This window comes from Procambarus clarkii, chromosome 68, assembly GCF_040958095.1.
Source record: "Procambarus clarkii isolate CNS0578487 chromosome 68, FALCON_Pclarkii_2.0, whole genome shotgun sequence".
NCBI classification, from domain to species: domain Eukaryota; kingdom Metazoa; phylum Arthropoda; class Malacostraca; order Decapoda; family Cambaridae; genus Procambarus; species Procambarus clarkii.
In genome coordinates this window covers 21,703,337-21,723,788 of record NC_091217.1, presented here as the reverse complement: position 1 = coordinate 21,723,788, position 20,452 = coordinate 21,703,337, and positions in this window count along the sequence as shown.

Below are 20,452 nucleotides of genomic sequence, written 5' to 3'. Positions count from 1 at the left end.
TGACGCCAGACAGACTAGTAGGCTGGCAGGACGCCAGACCGACTAGTAGGCTGGAAGGACGCCTGACAGGCTAGTAGGCTGGCAGGACGCCAGACCGACTAGTAGTCTGGCAGGACGCCAGACAGGCAAGTAGGCTGGCAGGACGCCAGATAGACTATTAGGCTAGCAGGACGCCAGACCGACTAGTAGGCTGGCAGGACGCCAGAAAGGCTAGTAGGCTGGCTGGACGGCAGACAGACTAGTAGGCTGGCAGGACGATAGACAGGCTAGTAGGCTGGCATGACGGCATACAGGCTAGTAGGCTGCAGGACGCCAGACCGACTAGTAGGCTGGCAGGACGCAAGACAGGCTAATAGGCTGGCAGGACGGCAGACAGACTAGTAGGTTGGCAGGACGCAAGAAAGGCTAATATGCTGGCAGGACGCTATGCAGACAGGTAGGCTGGCAGGACGCCAGACAGACTAGAAGGCTGGCAGGACGCCACACCGAGTAGTAGGCTTGCAGGACGCAAGACTAGTAGGCTGGTAGGACGCCAGACAGACTAGTAGGCTTGCAGGACGCAAGACTAGTAGGCTGGTAGGACGCCAGACAGATTAGTAGGCTGGCAGGACGCCAGACAGACTAGTAGGCTTGCAGGACGCAAGACCGACTAGCTGGCTGGAAGGACGCCAGACTAGTAGGCTGTTAGGACGCCAGACAGACTAGTAGGCTGGCAGGACGCCAGACTGACTAGTAGGCTGGCAGGACGCCAGACAGGCTAGTAGGCTGGCATGACGCCTGACAGACTAGTAGGCTGGCAGGAAGCCAGACCGACTAGTAGGCTGGCAGGACGCCATACAGACTAGTAGGCTGGCAGGACGCCAGACAGACTAGTAGGCTGGCAGGACGCCAGACAGACTATTAGGCTGGCAGGACGCCAGACAGACTAGTAGGCTGGCAGGACGCCAGACAGACTAGTAGGCTGGTAGGACGCCAGAAAGACTTGTAGGCTGGCAGGATTCCAGACAGACTAGTAGGCTGGCATGACGCCAGACAGACTAGTAGGCTGGCAGGACGCCAGACAGACTAGTAGGATGGCAGGACGCCAGACCGACTAGTATGCTGGTAGGACGCCAGACAGACTAGTAGGCTGGCAGGACGCCAGACAGACTATAACGCTGGCAGGACGCCAGACAGACTAGTAGGCTGGCAGGACGCCAGACAGACTAGTAGGCTTGTAGGACGCCAGAAAGACTTGTAGGCTGGCAGGACTCCAGACAGACTAGTAGGCTGGCATGACACCAGACAGACTAGTAGGCTGGCAGGACGCCAGACAGACTAGTAGGCTGGCAGGACGCCAGACCGACTAGTAGGCTGGCAGGACGCCGGACAGACTAGTAGGCTGGCAGGAAGCCAGACAGAATAGTAGGCTGGCAGGACGCCAGATAGACTATTAGGCTGGCAGGACGCCAGACCGGCTAGTAGGCTGGCAGGACGCCAGACAGGCTAGTAGGCTGGCAGGACGCCAGACAAACTAGTAGGCTGGCAGGACGGCAGACAGACTAGTCGGTTGGCAGGACGCAAGACAGACTAGTAGGCTGGCAGGACGCCAGAGAGGCTAGTAGGCTGGCAGGACGCCAGACTTGTAGGCCTGCATGACGCCAGACAGATTTGTAGGCCTGCATGACGCCAGACAGACTAGTAGTCTGGCAAGACGCCAGACAGACTTGTAGGCTGGCAGGACGCCAGACAGGCTAGTAGGCTGGCAGGACGATAGACAGGCTAGTAGGCTGGCATGACGGCAAACAGGTTTGTAGGCTGGCAGGACGCCAGACAGGCTAATAGGCTGGCAGGACTCAAGACAGGCTAAAAGGCTGGCAGGACGCCAGACAGACTAGTAGGCTGGCAGGACGCCAGACAGGCTAGTATGCTGGCAGGACGCCAGACAGACTAGTAGGCTGGCCGGACGCCAGACCGACTAGTAGGCTGGCAGAACGCCAGACAGACTAGTAGGCTGGCAGGACGCCAAACAGACTAGTAGGCTGGCAGGACGCCAGACAGACTAGTAGGCTGGCAGGACGCCAGACAGACTATTAGGCTGGCAGGACGCCAGACAGACTAGTAAGCTGGCAGGACGCCAGACAGACTAGTAGGCTGGCAGGACGCCAGAAAGACTTGTAGGCTGGCAGGACTCCAGACAGACTAGTAGGCTGGCAGGACGCAAGACAGACTATTAGGCTGGCAGGACGCCAGACCGACTAGTAGGCTGGCAGGACGCAAGACAGGCTAGTAGGCTGGCAGGACGGCAGACAGACTAGTAGGCTGGCAGGACGCCAGACAGACTAGTAGGCTGGCAGGACGCCAGACCAACTAGTAGGCTGGCAGGACGCCGGAGAGACTAGTAGGCTGGCAGGAAGCCAGACAGAATAGTAGGCTGGCAGGACGCCAGATAGACTATTAGGCTGGCAGGACGCCAGACCGGCTAGTAGGCTGGCAGGACGCCAGACAGGCTAGTAGGCTGGCAGGATGCCAGACAAACTAGTAGGCTGGCAGGACGGCAGACAGACTAGTCGGCTGGCAGGACGCCAGACAGACTAGTAGGCTGGCAGGACGCCAGAGAGGCTAGTAGGCTGGCAGGACGCCAGACTGTTAGGCCTGCATGACGCCAGACAGATTTGTAGGCCTGCATGACGCCAGACAGACTAGTAGGCTGGCAAGACGCCAGACAGACTTGTAGGCTGGCAGGACGCCAGACAGATTAGTAGGCTGGCAGGACGATAGACAGACTTGTAGGCTGGCCGGACGCCTGACAGGCTAGAAGGCTGGCAGGACGATTGACAGGCTAGTAGGCTATCATGACGGCAAACAGGCGTGTAGGCTGGCAGGACGCAAGACAGGCTAATAGGATGGCAGGACGCCAGACAGACTAGTAGGCTGGCAGGACGCCAGACAGGCTAATAGGCTGGCAGGACGCCAGACAGACTAGTAGGTTGGCAGGACGCCAGACAGGCTAGTATGCTGGCAGGACGCCAGACAGACTAGTAGGCTGGCCGGACGCCAGACCGACTAGTAGGCTGGCAGAACGCCACACAGACTAGTAGGCTGGCAGGACGCCATACAGACTAGTAGGCTGGCAGGACGCCAGACAGACTAGTAGGCTGGCAGGACGCCAGACAGACTATTAGGCTGGCAGGACGCCAGACAGACTAGTAAGCTGGCAGGACGCCAGACAGACTAGTAGGCTGGCAGGACGCCAGAAAGACTTGTAGTCTGGCAGGACTCCAGACAGACTAGTAGGCTGGCAGGACGCCAGACAGACTATTAGGCTGGCAGGACGCCAGACCGACTTGTAGGCTGGCAGGACGCTAGACAGGCTAGTAGACTGGCAGGACGGCAGACAGACTAGTAGGCTGGCAGGACGCCAGACAGACTAGTAGGCTGGCAGGACGCCAGACCAACTAGTAGGCTGGCAGGACGCCGGACAGACTAGTAGGCTGGCAGGAAGCCAGACAGAATAGTAGGCTGGCAGGACGCTATATAGACTATTAGGCTGGCAGGACGCCAGACCGGCTAGTAGGCTGGCAGGACGCCAGACAGGCTAGTAGGCTGGCAGGACGCCAGACAAACTAGTAGGCTGGCAGGACGGCAGACAGACTAGTCGGCTGGCAGGACGCCAGACAGACTAGTAGGCTGGCAGGACGCCAGAGAGGCTAGTAGGCTGGCAGGACGCCAGACTGTTAGGCCTGCATGACGCCAGACAGATTTGTAGGCCTGCATGACGCCAGACAGACTAGTAGGCTGGCAAGACGCCAGACAGACTTGTAGGCTGGCAGGACGCCAGACAGGCTAGAAGGCTGGCAGGACGATTGACAGGCTAGTAGGCTATCATGACGGCAAACAGACGTGTAGGCTGGCAGGACGCAAGACAGGCTAATAGGATGGCAGGACGCCAGACAGACTAGTAGGCTGGCAGGACGCCAGACAGGCTAATAGGCTGGCAGGACACAAGACAGGCTAAAAGGCTGGCAGGACGCCAGACAGACTAGTAGACTGGCAGGACGCCAGACAGGCTAGTATGCTGGCAGGACGCCAGACAGACTAGTAGGCTGGCAGGACGCCAGACAGACTAGTAGGCTGGCAGGACGATAGACAGGCTCGTAGGCTGGCATGACGGCAAACAGGCTAGTAGGCTGGCAGGACGCCAGACAGGCTAGTAGGCTGGCAGGACGCCAGACCGACTACTAAACTGGCAGGACGCCAGACCGACTAGTAGGCTGGCAGGACGCAAGAAAGGCTAATAGGCTGGCAGGACGCCATGCAGACAGGTAGGCTGGCAGGACGCCAGACAGACTAGAAGGCTGGCAGGACGCCACACCGAGTAGTAGGCTTGCAGGACGCAAGACTAGTAGGCTGGTAGGACGCCAGGCAGACTAGTAGGCTTGCAGGACGCAAGACTAGTCTGCTGGTAGGACGCCAGACAGACTAGTAGGCTGGCAGGACGCCAGACAGACTAGTAGGCTGGCAGGACGCCAGACCGACTAGTAGGCTGGCAGGAGGCCAGACAGGCTAGTAGGCTGGCATGACGCCTGACAGACTAGTAGGCTGGCAGGACGCCAGACCGACTAGTAGGCTGGCAGGATGCCGGACAGACTAGAAGGCTGGCAGGACGCCATACAGACTAGTAGGCTGGCAGGACGCCAGACAGACTAGTAGGCTGGCAGGACGCCAGACAGGCTATTAGGCTGGCAGGACGCCAGACAGATTAGTAGGCTGGCAGGACGCCAGACAGACTAGTAGGCTGGTAGGACGCCAGAAAGACTTGTAGGCTGGCAGGATTCCAGACAGACTAGTAGGCTGGCATGACGCCAGACAGACTAGTAGGCTGGCAGGACGCCAGACAGACTAGTAGGATGGCAGGACGCCAGACCGACTAGTATGCTGGTAGGACGCCAGACAGACTAGTAGGCTGGCAGGACGCCAGACAGACTATTAGGCTGGCAGGACGCCAGACAGACTAGTAGCCTGGCAGGACGCCAGACAGACTAGTAGGCTTGTAGGACGCCAGAAAGACTTGTAGGCTGGCAGGACTCCAGACAGACTAGTAGGCTGGCAGGACGCCAGACCGACTAGTAGGCTGGCAGGACGCCGGACAGACTAGTAGGCTGGCAGGAAGCCAACAGAATAGTAGGCTGGCAGGACGCCAGATAGACTATTAGGCTGGCAGGACGCCAGACAGGCTAGTAGGCTGGCAGGACGATAGACAGGCTAGTAGGCTGGCATGACGGCAAACAGGTTTTTAGGCTGGCAGGACGCCAGACAGGCTAATAGGCTGGCTGGACGCAAGACAGGCTAAAAGGCTGGCAGGACGCCAGACCGACTAGTAGGCTGGCAGGACGCCAGACAGGCTAGTATGCTGGCAGGACGCCAGACAGACTAGTAGGCTGGCCGGACGCCAGACCGATTAGTAGGCTGGCAGAACGCCAGACAGACTAGTAGGCTGGCAGGACGCCATACAGACTAGTAGGCTGGCAGGACGCCAGACAGACTAGTAGGCTGGCAGGACGCCAGACAGACTATTAGGCTGGCAGGACGCCAGACAGACTAGTAAGCTGGCAGGACGCCAGACAGACTAGTAGGCTGGCAGGACGCCAGAAAGACTTGTAGGCTGGCAGGACTCCAGACAGACTAGTAGGCTGGCAGGACGCCAGACAGACTATTAGGCTGGCAGGACGCCAGACCGACTAGTAGGCTGGCAGGACGCTAGACAGGCTAGTAGGCTGGCAGGACGGCAGGCAGACTAGTAGGCTGGCAGGACGCCAGACAGACTAGTAGGCTGGCAGGACGCCAGACCAACTAGTAGGCTGGCAGGACGCCGGACAGACTAGTAGGCTGGCAGGAAGCCAGACAGAATAGTAGGCTGGCAGGACGCCAGATAGACTATTAGGCTGGCAGGACGCCAGATCGGCTAGTAGGCTGGCAGGACGCCAGACAGATTAGTAGTCTGGCTGGACGATAGACAGACTAGTAGGCTGGCAGGACGCCAGACAGGCTAGTAGGCTGGCATGACGGCAAACAGGTTTGTAGGCTGGCAGGACGCCAGACAGGCTAATAGGCTGGCAGGACGCAAGACAGGCTAAAAGGCTGGCAGGACGCCAGACAGACTAGTAGGCTGGTAGGACGCCAGACAGGCTAGTATGCTGGCAGGACGCCAGACAGACTAGTAGGCTGGCCGGACGCCAGACCGACTAGTAGGCTGGCAGAACGCCAGACAGACTAGTAGGCTGGCAGGACGCCATACAGACTAGTAGGCTGGCAGGACGCCAGACAGACTAGTAGGCTGGCAGGACGCCAGACAGACTATTAGGCTGGCAGGACGCCAGACAGACTAGTAAGCTGGCAGGACGCCAGACAGACTAGTAGGCTGGCAGGACGCCAGAAAGACTTGTAGGCTAGCAGGACTCCAGACAGACTAGTAGGCTGGCAGGACGCCAGACAGACTATTAGGCTGGCAGGACGCCAGACCGACTAGTAGGCTGGCAGGACGCTAGACAGGCTAGTAGGCTGGCAGGACGGCAGACAGACTAGTAGGCTGGCAGGACGCCAGACAGACTAGTAGGCTGGCAGGACGCCAGACCAACTAGTAGGCTGGCAGGACGCTAGACAGACTAGTAGGCTGCCAAGAAGCCAGACAGAATAGTAGGCTGGCAGGACGCCAGATAGACTATTAGGCTGGCAGGACGCCAGACCGGCTAGTAGGCTGGCAGGACGCCAGACAGGCTAGTAGGCTGGCAGGACGCCAGACAAACTAGTAGGCTGGCATGACGGCAGACAGACTAGTCGGCTGGCAGGACGCCAGACAGACTAGTAGGCTGGCAGGACGCCAGAGAGGCTAGTAGGCTGGCAGGACGCCAGACTGTTAGGCCTGCATGACGCCAGACAGATTTGTAGGCCTGCATGACGCCAGACAGACTAGTTGGCTGGCAAGACGCCAGACAGACTTGTAGGCTGGCAGGACGCCAGACAGATTAGTAGGCTGGCAGAACGATAGACAGACTTGTAGGCTGGCCGGACGCCAGACAGGCTAGAAGGCTGGCAGGACGATTGACAGGCTAGTAGGCTATCATGACGGCAAACAGGCGTGTAGGCTGGCAGGACGCAAGACAGGCTAATAGGATGGCAGGACGCCAGACAGACTAGTAGGCTGGCAGGACGCCAGACAGGCTTATAGTCTGGCAGGACGCCAGACAGACTAGTAGGCTGGCAGGACGCCAGACAGGCTAGTATGCTGGCAGGACGCCAGACAGACTAGTAGGCTGGCCGGACGCCAGACCGACTAGTAGGCTGGCAGAACGCCAGACAGACTAGTAGGCTGGCAGGACGCCATACAGTCTAGTAGGCTGGCAGGACGCCAGACAGACTAGTAGGCTGGCAGGACGCCAGACCGACTAGTAGGCTGGCAGGACGCCAGAAAGGCTAGTAGGCTGGCTGGACGGCAGACAGACTAGTAGGCTGGCAGGACGATAGACAGGCGAGTAGGCTGGCATGACGGCAAACAGGCTAGTAGGCTGACAGGACGCCAGACAGGCTAGTAGGCTGGCAGGACGCCAGACCGACTACTAGGCTGGCAGGACGCCAGACCGACTAGTAGGCTGGCAGGACGCAAGACAGGCTAATAGGCTGGCAGGACGGCAGACAGACTAGTAGGTTGGCAGGACGCAAGAAAGGCTAATAGGCTGGCAGGACGCCATGCAGACAGGTAGGCTGGCAGGACGCCAGACCGACTAGTAGGCTGGCAGGATGCCAGACAGACTAGAAGGCTGGCAGGACGCCATACAAACTAGTAGGCTGGCAGGACGCCAGACAGACTAGTAGGCTGGCAGGACGTCAGACAGACTATTAGGCTGGCAGGACGCCAGACAGACTAGTAGGCTGGCACGACGCCAGACAGACTAGTAGGCTGGTAGGACGCCAGAAAGACTTGCAGGCTGGCAGGATTCCAGACAGACTAGTAGGCTGGCATGACGCCAGACAGACTAGTAGGCTGGCAGGACGCCAGACAGACTAGTAGGATGGCAGGACGCCAGACCGACTAGTATGCTGGTAGGACGCCAGACAGACTAGTAGGCTGGCAGGACGCCAGACAGACTATTAGGCTGGCAGGACGCCAGACAGACTAGTAGGCTGGCAGGACGCCAGACAGACTAGTAGGCTTGTAGGACGTCAGAAAGACTTGTAGGCTGGCAGGACTCCAGACAGACTAGTAGGCTGGCATGACACCAGACAGACTAGTAGGCTGGCAGGACGCCAGACAGACTAGTAGGCTGGCAGGACGCCAGACCGACTAGTAGGCTGGCAGGACGCCGGACAGACTAGAAGGCTGGCAGGACTCCAGACAGACTAGTAGGCTGGCATGACACCAGACAGACTAGTAGGCTGGCAGGACGCCAGACAGGCTAATAGGCTGGCAGGACGGCAGACAGACTAGTAGGTTGGCAGGACGCAAGAAAGGCTAATAGGCTGGCAGGACGCCATGCAGACAGGTAGGCTGGCAGGACGCCAGACAGACTAGAAGGCTGGCAGGGCGCCAGACCGAGTAGTAGGCTGGCAGGACGCCAGACAGGCATTTAGGCTGGCAGGACGCCAGACAGACTAGTAGGCTTGCAGGACGCAAGACTAGTAGGCTGGTAGGACGCCAGACAGACTAGTAGGCTGGCAGGACGCCAGACAAAGTAGTAGGCTTGCAGGACGCAAGACCGACTAGCTGGCTGGCAGGACGCCAGACTAGTAGGCTGTTAGGACGCCAGACAGACTAGTAGGCTAGCAGGACGCCAGACAGACTAGTAGGCTGGCAGGACGCCAGACAGACTATTAGGCTGGCAGGACGCCAGACAGACTAGTAGCCTGGCAGGACGCCAGACAGACTAGTAGGCTTGTAGGACGCCAGAAAGACTTGTAGGCTGGCAGGACTCCAGACAGACTAGTAGGCTGGCAGGACGCCAGACCGACTAGTAGGCTGGCAGGACGCCGGACAGACTAGTAGGCTGGCAGGAAGCCAACAGAATAGTAGGCTGGCAGGACGCCAGATAGACTATTAGGCTGGCAGGACGCCAGACAGGCTAGTAGGCTGGCAGGACGATAGACAGGCTAGTAGGCTGGCATGACGGCAAACAGGTTTTTAGGCTGGCAGGACGCCAGACAGGCTAATAGGCTGGCTGGACGCAAGACAGGCTAAAAGGCTGGCAGGACGCCAGACCGACTAGTAGGCTGGCAGGACGCCAGACAGGCTAGTATGCTGGCAGGACGCCAGACAGACTAGTAGGCTGGCCGGACGCCAGACCGATTAGTAGGCTGGCAGAACGCCAGACAGACTAGTAGGCTGGCAGGACGCCATACAGACTAGTAGGCTGGCAGGACGCCAGACAGACTAGTAGGCTGGCAGGACGCCAGACAGACTATTAGGCTGGCAGGACGCCAGACAGACTAGTAAGCTGGCAGGACGCCAGACAGACTAGTAGGCTGGCAGGACGCCAGAAAGACTTGTAGGCTGGCAGGACTCCAGACAGACTAGTAGGCTGGCAGGACGCCAGACAGACTATTAGGCTGGCAGGACGCCAGACCGACTAGTAGGCTGGCAGGACGCTAGACAGGCTAGTAGGCTGGCAGGACGGCAGGCAGACTAGTAGGCTGGCAGGACGCCAGACAGACTAGTAGGCTGGCAGGACGCCAGACCAACTAGTAGGCTGGCAGGACGCCGGACAGACTAGTAGGCTGGCAGGAAGCCAGACAGAATAGTAGGCTGGCAGGACGCCAGATAGACTATTAGGCTGGCAGGACGCCAGATCGGCTAGTAGGCTGGCAGGACGCCAGACAGATTAGTAGTCTGGCAGGACGATAGACAGACTAGTAGGCTGGCAGGACGCCAGACAGGCTAGTAGGCTGGCATGACGGCAAACAGGTTTGTAGGCTGGCAGGACGCCAGACAGGCTAATAGGCTGGCAGGACGCAAGACAGGCTAAAAGGCTGGCAGGACGCCAGACAGACTAGTAGGCTGGTAGGACGCCAGACAGGCTAGTATGCTGGCAGGACGCCAGACAGACTAGTAGGCTGGCCGGACGCCAGACCGACTAGTAGGCTGGCAGAACGCCAGACAGACTAGTAGGCTGGCAGGACGCCATACAGACTAGTAGGCTGGCAGGACGCCAGACAGACTAGTAGGCTGGCAGGACGCCAGACAGACTATTAGGCTGGCAGGACGCCAGACAGACTAGTAAGCTGGCAGGACGCCAGACAGACTAGTAGGCTGGCAGGACGCCAGAAAGACTTGTAGGCTAGCAGGACTCCAGACAGACTAGTAGGCTGGCAGGACGCCAGACAGACTATTAGGCTGGCAGGACGCCAGACCGACTAGTAGGCTGGCAGGACGCTAGACAGGCTAGTAGGCTGGCAGGACGGCAGACAGACTAGTAGGCTGGCAGGACGCCAGACAGACTAGTAGGCTGGCAGGACGCCAGACCAACTAGTAGGCTGGCAGGACGCCGGACAGACTAGTAGGCTGCCAAGAAGCCAGACAGAATAGTAGGCTGGCAGGACGCCAGATAGACTATTAGGCTGGCAGGACGCCAGACCGGCTAGTAGGCTGGCAGGACGCCAGACAGGCTAGTAGGCTGGCAGGACGCCAGACAAACTAGTAGGCTGGCAGGACGGCAGACAGACTAGTCGGCTGGCAGGACGCCAGACAGACTAGTAGGCTGGCAGGACGCCAGAGAGGCTAGTAGGCTGGCAGGACGCCAGACTGTTAGGCCTGCATGACGCCAGACAGATTTGTAGGCCTGCATGACGCCAGACAGACTAGTTGGCTGGCAAGACGCCAGACAGACTTGTAGGCTGGCAGGACGCCAGACAGATTAGTAGGCTGGCAGAACGATAGACAGACTTGTAGGCTGGCCGGACGCCAGACAGGCTAGAAGGCTGGCAGGACGATTGACAGGCTAGTAGGCTATCATGACGGCAAACAGGCGTGTAGGCTGGCAGGACGCAAGACAGGCTAATAGGATGGCAGGACGCCAGACAGACTAGTAGGCTGGCAGGACGCCAGACAGGCTTATAGTCTGGCAGGACGCCAGACAGACTAGTAGGCTGGCAGGACGCCAGACAGGCTAGTATGCTGGCAGGACGCCAGACAGACTAGTAGGCTGGCCGGACGCCAGACCGACTAGTAGGCTGGCAGAACGCCAGACAGACTAGTAGGCTGGCAGGACGCCATACAGTCTAGTAGGCTGGCAGGACGCCAGACAGACTAGTAGGCTGGCAGGACGCCAGACCGACTAGTAGGCTGGCAGGACGCCAGAAAGGCTAGTAGGCTGGCTGGACGGCAGACAGACTAGTAGGCTGGCAGGACGATAGACAGGCGAGTAGGCTGGCATGACGGCAAACAGGCTAGTAGGCTGACAGGACGCCAGACAGGCTAGTAGGCTGGCAGGACGCCAGACCGACTACTAGGCTGGCAGGACGCCAGACCGACTAGTAGGCTGGCAGGACGCAAGACAGGCTAATAGGCTGGCAGGACGGCAGACAGACTAGTAGGTTGGCAGGACGCAAGAAAGGCTAATAGGCTGGCAGGACGCCATGCAGACAGGTAGGCGGGCAGGACGCCAGACCGACTAGTAGGCTGGCAGGATGCCAGACAGACTAGAAGGCTGGCAGGACGCCATACAAACTAGTAGGCTGGCAGGACGCCAGACAGACTAGTAGGCTGGCAGGACGTCAGACAGACTATTAGGCTGGCAGGACGCCAGACAGACTAGTAGGCTGGCACGACGCCAGACAGACTAGTAGGCTGGTAGGACGCCAGAAAGACTTGTAGGCTGGCAGGATTCCAGACAGACTAGTAGGCTGGCATGACGCCAGACAGACTAGTAGGCTGGCAGGACGCCAGACAGACTAGTAGGATGGCAGGACGCCAGACCGACTAGTATGCTGGTAGGACGCCAGACAGACTAGTAGGCTGGCAGGACGCCAGACAGACTATTAGGCTGGCAGGACGCCAGACAGACTAGTAGGCTGGCAGGACGCCAGACAGACTAGTAGGCTTGTAGGACGTCAGAAAGACTTGTAGGCTGGCAGGACTCCAGACAGACTAGTAGGCTGGCATGACACCAGACAGACTAGTAGGCTGGCAGGACGCCAGACAGACTAGTAGGCTGGCAGGACGCCAGACCGACTAGTAGGCTGGCAGGACGCCGGACAGACTAGAAGGCTGGCAGGACTCCAGACAGACTAGTAGGCTGGCATGACACCAGACAGACTAGTAGGCTGGCAGGACGCCAGACAGGCTAATAGGCTGGCAGGACGGCAGACAGACTAGTAGGTTGGCAGGACGCAAGAAAGGCTAATAGGCTGGCAGGACGCCATGCAGACAGGTAGGCTGGCAGGACGCCAGACAGACTAGAAGGCTGGCAGGGCGCCAGACCGAATAGTAGGCTGGCAGGACGCCAGACAGGCATTTAGGCTGGCAGGACGCCAGACAGACTAGTAGGCTTGCAGGACGCAAGACTAGTAGGCTGGTAGGACGCCAGACAGACTAGTAGGCTGGCAGGACGCCAGACAAAGTAGTAGGCTTGCAGGACGCAAGACCGACTAGCTGGCTGGCAGGACGCCAGACTAGTAGGCTGTTAGGACGCCAGACAGACTAGTAGGCTAGCAGGACGCCAGACAGACTAGTAGGCTGGCAGGACGCCAGACCGACTAGTAGGCTGGCAGGACGCCAGACAGGCTAGTAGGCTGGCATGACGCCTGACAGACTAGTAGCCTGGCAGGACGCCAGACCGACTAGTAGGCTGGCAGGACGCCATACAGTCTAGTAGGCTGGCAGGACGCCATACAGACTAGTAGGCTGGCAGGACGCTAGACAGACTAGTAGGCTGGCAGGACGCCAGGCAGACTATTAGGCTGGCAGGACGCCAGACAGACTAGTAGGCTGGCAGGACGCCAGACAGACTAGTAGGCTTGTAGGACGCCAGAAAGAGTTGTAGGCTGGCAGGACTCCAGACAGACTAGTAGGCTGGCATGACACCAGACAGACTAGTAGGCTGGCAGGACGCCAGACAGACTAGTAGGCTGGCAGGACGCCAGACCGACTAGTAGGCTGGCAGGACGCCAGATAGACTATTAGGCTGGCTGGACGCCAGATCGACTAGTAGGATGGCAAGACGCAAGACCGACTAGTAGGCTGGCAGGACGCCAGCCAGGCTAGTAGGCTGGCAGGACGGCAGACAGACTAGTAGGATGGCAAGACGCCAGACAGGCTAGTAGCCTGGCAGGAGGCCAGATAGACTATTAGGCTCGCAGGACGCCAGACCGAATAGTAGGCTGGCAGGACGCCAGACAGACTTGTAGGCCTGCATGACACCAGACAGACTAGTAGGCTGGCAGGACGCCAGACCGACTAGTTGGCTGGCAGGACGCCAGACAGGCTAGTAGGCTGGCAAGACGCCAGACCGACTAGTAGGCTGGCAGGACGCCAGCCAGGCTAGTTGGCTGGTTGGACGCCAGACAGGCTAGTAGGCTGGCAGGGCGCCAGACAGACTAGTAGGCTGGCAGGACGCCAGACAGACTAGTAGGCTGGCAGGACGCCAGACCGACTAGTAGGTTGGCAGGACGCCAGACCGACTAGTAGGCTGGCAGGACGCCAGACAGGCTAGTAGGCTGGCAGGACGCCAGAACGTCTAGTAGGCTGGCAGGAAGCCAGACAGGCTAGTAGGCTGGCAGGACGCCAGACCGGCTAGTAGGCTGGCAGGACGCCAGACAGGCTAGTAAGCTGGCAGGACGGCAGACAGACTAGTATGCTGGCAGGACGCCAGACAGGCTAGTAGGCTAGCTGGACGATAGACAGGCTAGTAGGCAGGCATGACGGCAAACAGGCTAGTATGCTGGCAGGACGCCAGACAGACTAGTAGACTGGCAGGACGCAAGACAGACAAGTAGGCTGGCAGGACGCCAGACAGGCTAGTAGGCTGGTAGGACGCCAGACTAGTTGCCTGGCAGGACGGCAGACAGACTAGTAGGCTGGCAGGAAGCCGGACAGACTAGTAGGCTGGCAGGACGCCAGACAGACTAGTAGGTTGGCAGGACGCCAGACAGAATAGTAGGCTGGCAGGACGCCAGACAGGCTAGTAGGCTGGCAGGACGCCAGACCGACTAGTAGGATGGCAGGACGCCAACCAGGCTAGTAGTCTGGCAAGACGCCAGATAGACTATTAGGCTGGCAGGACGCCAGACAGATTAGTAGGCTGGCAGGACGCCAGATAGACTTCTAGGCTGGCAGGACGCCAGACCGACTAGTAGGCTGGCAGGACGCCAGACAGACTTGTAGGCCTGCATGACGCCAGACAGACTAGTAGGCTGGCAGGACGCCAGACCGACTAGTAGGCTGGAAGGACGCCTGACAGGCTAGTAGGCTGGCAGGACGCCAGACCGACTAGTAGTCTGGCAGGACGCCAGACAGGCAAGTAGGCTGGCAGGACGCCAGATAGACTATTAGGCTAGCAGGACGCCAGACCGACTAGTAGGCTGGCAGGACGCCAGAAAGGCTAGTAGGCTGGCTGGACGGCAGACAGACTAGTAGGCTGGCAGGACGATAGACAGGCTAGTAGGCTGGCATGACGGCAAACAGGCTAGTAGGCTGGCAGGACGCCAGACCGACTAGTAGGCTGGCAGGACGCAAGACAGGCTAATAGGCTGGCAGGACGGCAGACAGACTAGTAGGTTGGCAGGACGCAAGAAAGGCTAATAGGCTGGCAGGACGCCATGCAGACAGGTAGGCTGGCAGGACGCCAGACAGACTAGAAGGCTGGCAGGACGCCACACCGAGTAGTAGGCTTGCAGGACGCAAGACTAGTAGGCTGGTAGGACGCCAGACAGACTAGTAGGCTTGCAGGACGCAAGACTAGTAGGCTGGTAGGACGCCAGACAGACTAGTAGGCTGGCAGGACGCCAGACAGACTAGTAGGCTTGCAGGACGCAAGACCGACTAGCTGGCTGGAAGGACGCCAGACTAGTAGGCTGTTAGGACGCCAGACGGACTAGTAGGCTGGCAGGACGCCAGACTGACTAGTAGGCTGGCAGGACGCCAGACCGACTAGTAGGCTGGCAGGACGCCAGACAGGCTAGTAGGCTGGCATGACGCCTGACAGACTAGTAGGCTGGCAGGACGCCAGACCGACTAGTAGGCTGGCAGGACGCCATACAGACTAGTAGGCTGGCAGGACGCCAGACAGACTAGTAGGCTGGCAGGACGCCAGACAGACTATTAAGCTGGCAGGACGCCAGACAGATTAGTAGGCTGGCAGGACGCCAGACAGACTAGTAGGCTGGTAGGACGCCAGAAAGACTTGTAGGCTGGCAGGATTCCAGACAGACTAGTAGGCTGGCATGACGCCAGACAGACTAGTAGGCTGGCAGGACGCCAGACAGACTAGTAGGATGGCAGGACGCCAGACCGACTAGTATGCTGGTAGGACGCCAGACAGACTAGTAGGCTGGCAGGACGCCAGACAGACTATAAGGCTGGCAGGACGCCAGACAGACTAGTAGGCTGGCAGGACGCCAGACAGACTAGTAGGCTTGTAGGACGCCAGAAAGACTTGTAGGCTGGCAGGACTCCAGACAGACTAGTAGGCTGGCATGACACCAGACAGACTAGTAGGCTGGCAGGACGCCAGACAGACTAGTAGGCTGGCAGGACGCCAGACCGACTAGTAGGCTGGCAGGACGCCGGACAGACTAGTAGGCTGGCAGGAAGCCAGACAGAATAGTAGGCTGGCAGGACGCCAGATAGACTATTAGGCTGGCAGGACGCCAGACCGGCTAGTAGGCTGGCAGGACGCCAGACAGGCTAGTAGGCTGGCAGGACGCCAGACAAACTAGTAGGCTGGCAGGACGGCAGACAGACTAGTCGGTTGGCAGGACGCAAGACAGACTAGTAGGCTGGCAGGACGCCAGAGAGGCTAGTAGGCTGGCAGGACGCCAGACTTGTAGGCCTGCATGACGCCAGACAGATTTGTAGGCCTGCATGACGCCAGACAGACTAGTAGTCTGGCAAGACGCCAGACAGACTTGTAGGCTGGCAGGACGCCAGACAGGCTAGTAGGCTGGCAGGACGATAGACAGGCTAGTAGGCTGGCATGACGGCAAATAGGTTTGTAGGCTGGCAGGACGCCAGACAGGCTAATAGGCTGGCAGGACGCAAGACAGGCTAAAAGGCTGGCAGGACGCCAAACAGACTAGTAGGCTGGCAGGACGCCAGACAGGCTAGTATGCTGGCAGGACGCCAGACAGACTAGTAGGCTGGCCGGACGCCAGACCGACTAGTAGGCTGGCAGAACGCCAGACAGACTAGTAGGATGGCAGGACGCCAGACCGACTAGTATGCTGGTAGGACGCCAGACAGACTAGTAGGCTGGCAGGACGCCAGACAGACTATTAGGCTGGCAGGACGCCAGACAGACTAGTAGGCTGGCAGGACGCCAGACAGACTAGTAGGCTTGTAGGACGTCAGAAAGACTTGTAGGCTGGCAGGACTCCAGACAGACTAGTAGGCTGGCATGACACCAGACAGACTAGTAGGCTGGCAGGACGCCAGACAGACTAGTAGGCTGGCAGGACGCCAGACCGACTAGTAGGCTGGCAGGACGCCGGACAGACTAGAAGGCTGGCAGGACTCCAGACAGACTAGTAGGCTGGCATGACACCAGACAGACTAGTAGGCTGGCAGGACGCCAGACAGGCTAATAGGCTGGCAGGACGGCAGACAGACTAGTAGGTTGGCAGGACGCAAGAAAGGCTAATAGGCTGGCAGGACGCCATGCAGACAGGTAGGCTGGCAGGACGCCAGACAGACTAGAAGGCTGGCAGGGCGCCAGACCGAATAGTAGGCTGGCAGGACGCCAGACAGGCATTTAGGCTGGCAGGACGCCAGACAGACTAGTAGGCTTGCAGGACGCAAGACTAGTAGGCTGGTAGGACGCCAGACAGACTAGTAGGCTGGCAGGACGCCAGACAAAGTAGTAGGCTTGCAGGACGCAAGACCGACTAGCTGGCTGGCAGGACGCCAGACTAGTAGGCTGTTAGGACGCCAGACAGACTAGTAGGCTAGCAGGACGCCAGACAGACTAGTAGGCTGGCAGGACGCCAGACCGACTAGTAGGCTGGCAGGACGCCAGACAGGCTAGTAGGCTGGCATGACGCCTGACAGACTAGTAGCCTGGCAGGACGCCAGACCGACTAGTAGGCTGGCAGGATGCCAGACAGTCTAGTAGGCTGGCAGGACGCCATACAGACTAGTAGGCTGGCAGGACGCTAGACAGACTAGTAGGCTGGCAGGACGCCAGGCAGACTATTAGGCTGGCAGGACGCCAGACAGACTAGTAGGCTGGCAGGACGCCAGACAGACTAGTAGGCTTGTAGGACGCCAGAAAGAGTTGTAGGCTGGCAGGACTCCAGACAGACTAGTAGGCTGGCATGACACCAGACAGACTAGTAGGCTGGCAGGACGCCAGACAGACTAGTAGGCTGGCAGGATGCCAGACCGACTAGTAGGCTGGCAGGACGCCAGATAGACTATTAGGCTGGCTGGACGCCAGATCGACTAGTAGGATGGCAAGACGCAAGACCGACTAGTAGGCTGGCAGGACGCCAGCCAGGCTAGTAGGCTGGCAGGACGGCAGACAGACTAGTAGGATGGCAAGACGCCAGACAGGCTAGTAGCCTGGCAGGAGGCCAGATAGACTATTAGGCTCGCAGGACGCCAGACCGAATAGTAGGCTGGCAGGACGCCAGACAGACTTGTAGGCCTGCATGACACCAGACAGACTAGTAGGCTGGCAGGACGCCAGACCGACTAGTTGGCTGGCAGGACGCCAGACAGGCTAGTAGGCTGGCAAGACGCCAGACCGACTAGTAGGCTGGCAGGACGCCAGCCAGGCTAGTTGGCTGGTTGGACGCCAGACAGGCTAGTAGGCTGGCAGGGCGCCAGACAGACTAGTAGGCTGGCAGGACGCCAGACAGACTAGTAGGCTGGCAGGACGCCAGACCGACTAGTAGGTTGGCAGGACGCCAGACCGACTAGTAGGCTGGCAGGACGCCAGACAGGCTAGTAGGCTGGCAGGACGCCAGAACGTCTAGTAGGCTGGCAGGAAGCCAGACAGGCAAGTAGGCTGGCAGGACGCCAGACCGGCTAGTAGGCTGGCAGGACGCCAGACAGGCTAGTAAGCTGGCAGGACGGCAGACAGACTAGTAGGCTGGCAGGACGCCAGACAGGCTAGTAGGCTAGCTGGACGATAGACAGGCTAGTAGGCAGGCATGACGGCAAACAGGCTAGTATGCTGGCAGGACGCCAGACAGACTAGTAGACTGGCAGGACGCAAGACAGACAAGTAGGCTGGCAGGACGCCAGACAGGCTAGTAGGCTGGTAGGACGCCAGACTAGTTGCCTGGCAGGACGGCAGACAGACTAGTAGGCTGGCAGGAAGCCGGACAGACTAGTAGGCTGGCAGGACGCCAGACAGACTAGTAGGTTGGCAGGACGCCAGACAGAATAGTAGGCTGGCAGGACGCCAGACAGGCTAGTAGGCTGGCAGGACGCCAGACCGACTAGTAGGATGGCAGGACGCCAACCAGGCTAGTAGTCTGGCAAGACGCCAGATAGACTATTAGGCTGGCAGGACGCCAGACAGATTAGTAGGCTGGCAGGACGCCAGATAGACTTCTAGGCTGGCAGGACGCCAGACCGACTAGTAGGCTGGCAGGACGCCAGACAGACTTGTAGGCCTGCATGACGCCAGACAGACTAGTAGGCTGGCAGGACGCCAGACCGACTAGTAGGCTGGAAGGACGCCTGACAGGCTAGTAGGCTGGCAGGACGCCACACCGACTAGTAGTCTGGCAGGACGCCAGACAGGCAAGTAGGCTGGCAGGACGCCAGATAGACTATTAGGCTAGCAGGACGCCAGACCGACTAGTAGGCTGGCAGGACGCCAGAAAGGCTAGTAGGCTGGCTGGACGGCAGACAGACTAGTAGGCTGGCAGGACGATAGACAGGCTAGTAGGCTGGCATGACGGCAAACAGGCTAGTAGGCTGGCAGGACGCCAGACCGACTAGTAGGCTGGCAGGACGCAAGACAGGCTAATAGGCTGGCAGGACGGCAGACAGACTAGTAGGTTGGCAGGACGCAAGAAAGGCTAATAGGCTGGCAGGACGCCATGCAGACAGGTAGGCTGGCAGGACGCCAGACAGACTAGAAGGCTGGCAGGACGCCACACCGAGTAGTAGGCTTGCAGGACGCAAGACTAGTAGGCTGGTAGGACGCCAGACAGACTAGTAGGCTTGCAGGACGCAAGACTAGTAGGCTGGTAGGACGCCAGACAGACTAGTAGGCTGGCAGGACGCCAGACAGACTAGTAGGCTTGCAGGACGCAAGACCGACTAGCTGGCTGGAAGGACGCCAGACTAGTAGGCTGTTAGGACGCCAGACGGACTAGTAGGCTGGCAGGACGCCAGACTGACTAGTAGGCTGGCAGGACGCCAGACCGACTAGTAGGCTGGCAGGACGCCAGACAGGCTAGTAGGCTGGCATGACGCCTGACAGACTAGTAGGCTGGCAGGACGCCAGACCGACTAGTAGGCTGGCAGGACGCCATACAGACTAGTAGGCTGGCAGGACGCCAGACAGACTAGTAGGCTGGCAGGACGCCAGACAGACTATTAAGCTGGCAGGACGCCAGACAGATTAGTAGGCTGGCAGGACGCCAGACAGACTAGTAGGCTGGTAGGACGCCAGAAAGACTTGTAGGCTGGCAGGATTCCAGACAGACTAGTAGGCTGGCATGACGCCAGACAGACTAGTAGGCTGGCAGGACGCCAGACAGACTAGTAGGATGGCAGGACGCCAGACCGACTAGTATGCTGGTAGGACGCCAGACAGACTAGTAGGCTGGCAGGACGCCAGACAGACTATAAGGCTGGCAGGACGCCAGACAGACTAGTAGGCTGGCAGGACGCCAGACAGACTAGTAGGCTTGTAGGACGCCAGAAAGACTTGTAGGCTGGCAGGACTCCAGACAGACTAGTAGGCTGGCATGACACCAGACAGACTAGTAGGCTGGCAGGACGCCAGACAGACTAGTAGGCTGGCAGGACGCCAGACCGACTAGTAGGCTGGCAGGAAGCCAGACAGAATAGTAGGCTGGCAGGACGCCAGATAGACTATTAGGCTGGCAGGACGCCAGACCGGCTAGTAGGCTGGCAGGACGCCAGACAGGCTAGTAGGCTGGCAGGACGCCAGACAAACTAGTAGGCTGGCAGGACGGCAGACAGACTAGTCGGTTGGCAGGACGCAAGACAGACTAGTAGGCTGGCAGGACGCCAGAGAGGCTAGTAGGCTGGCAGGACGCCAGATAGACTATTAGGCTGGCAGGA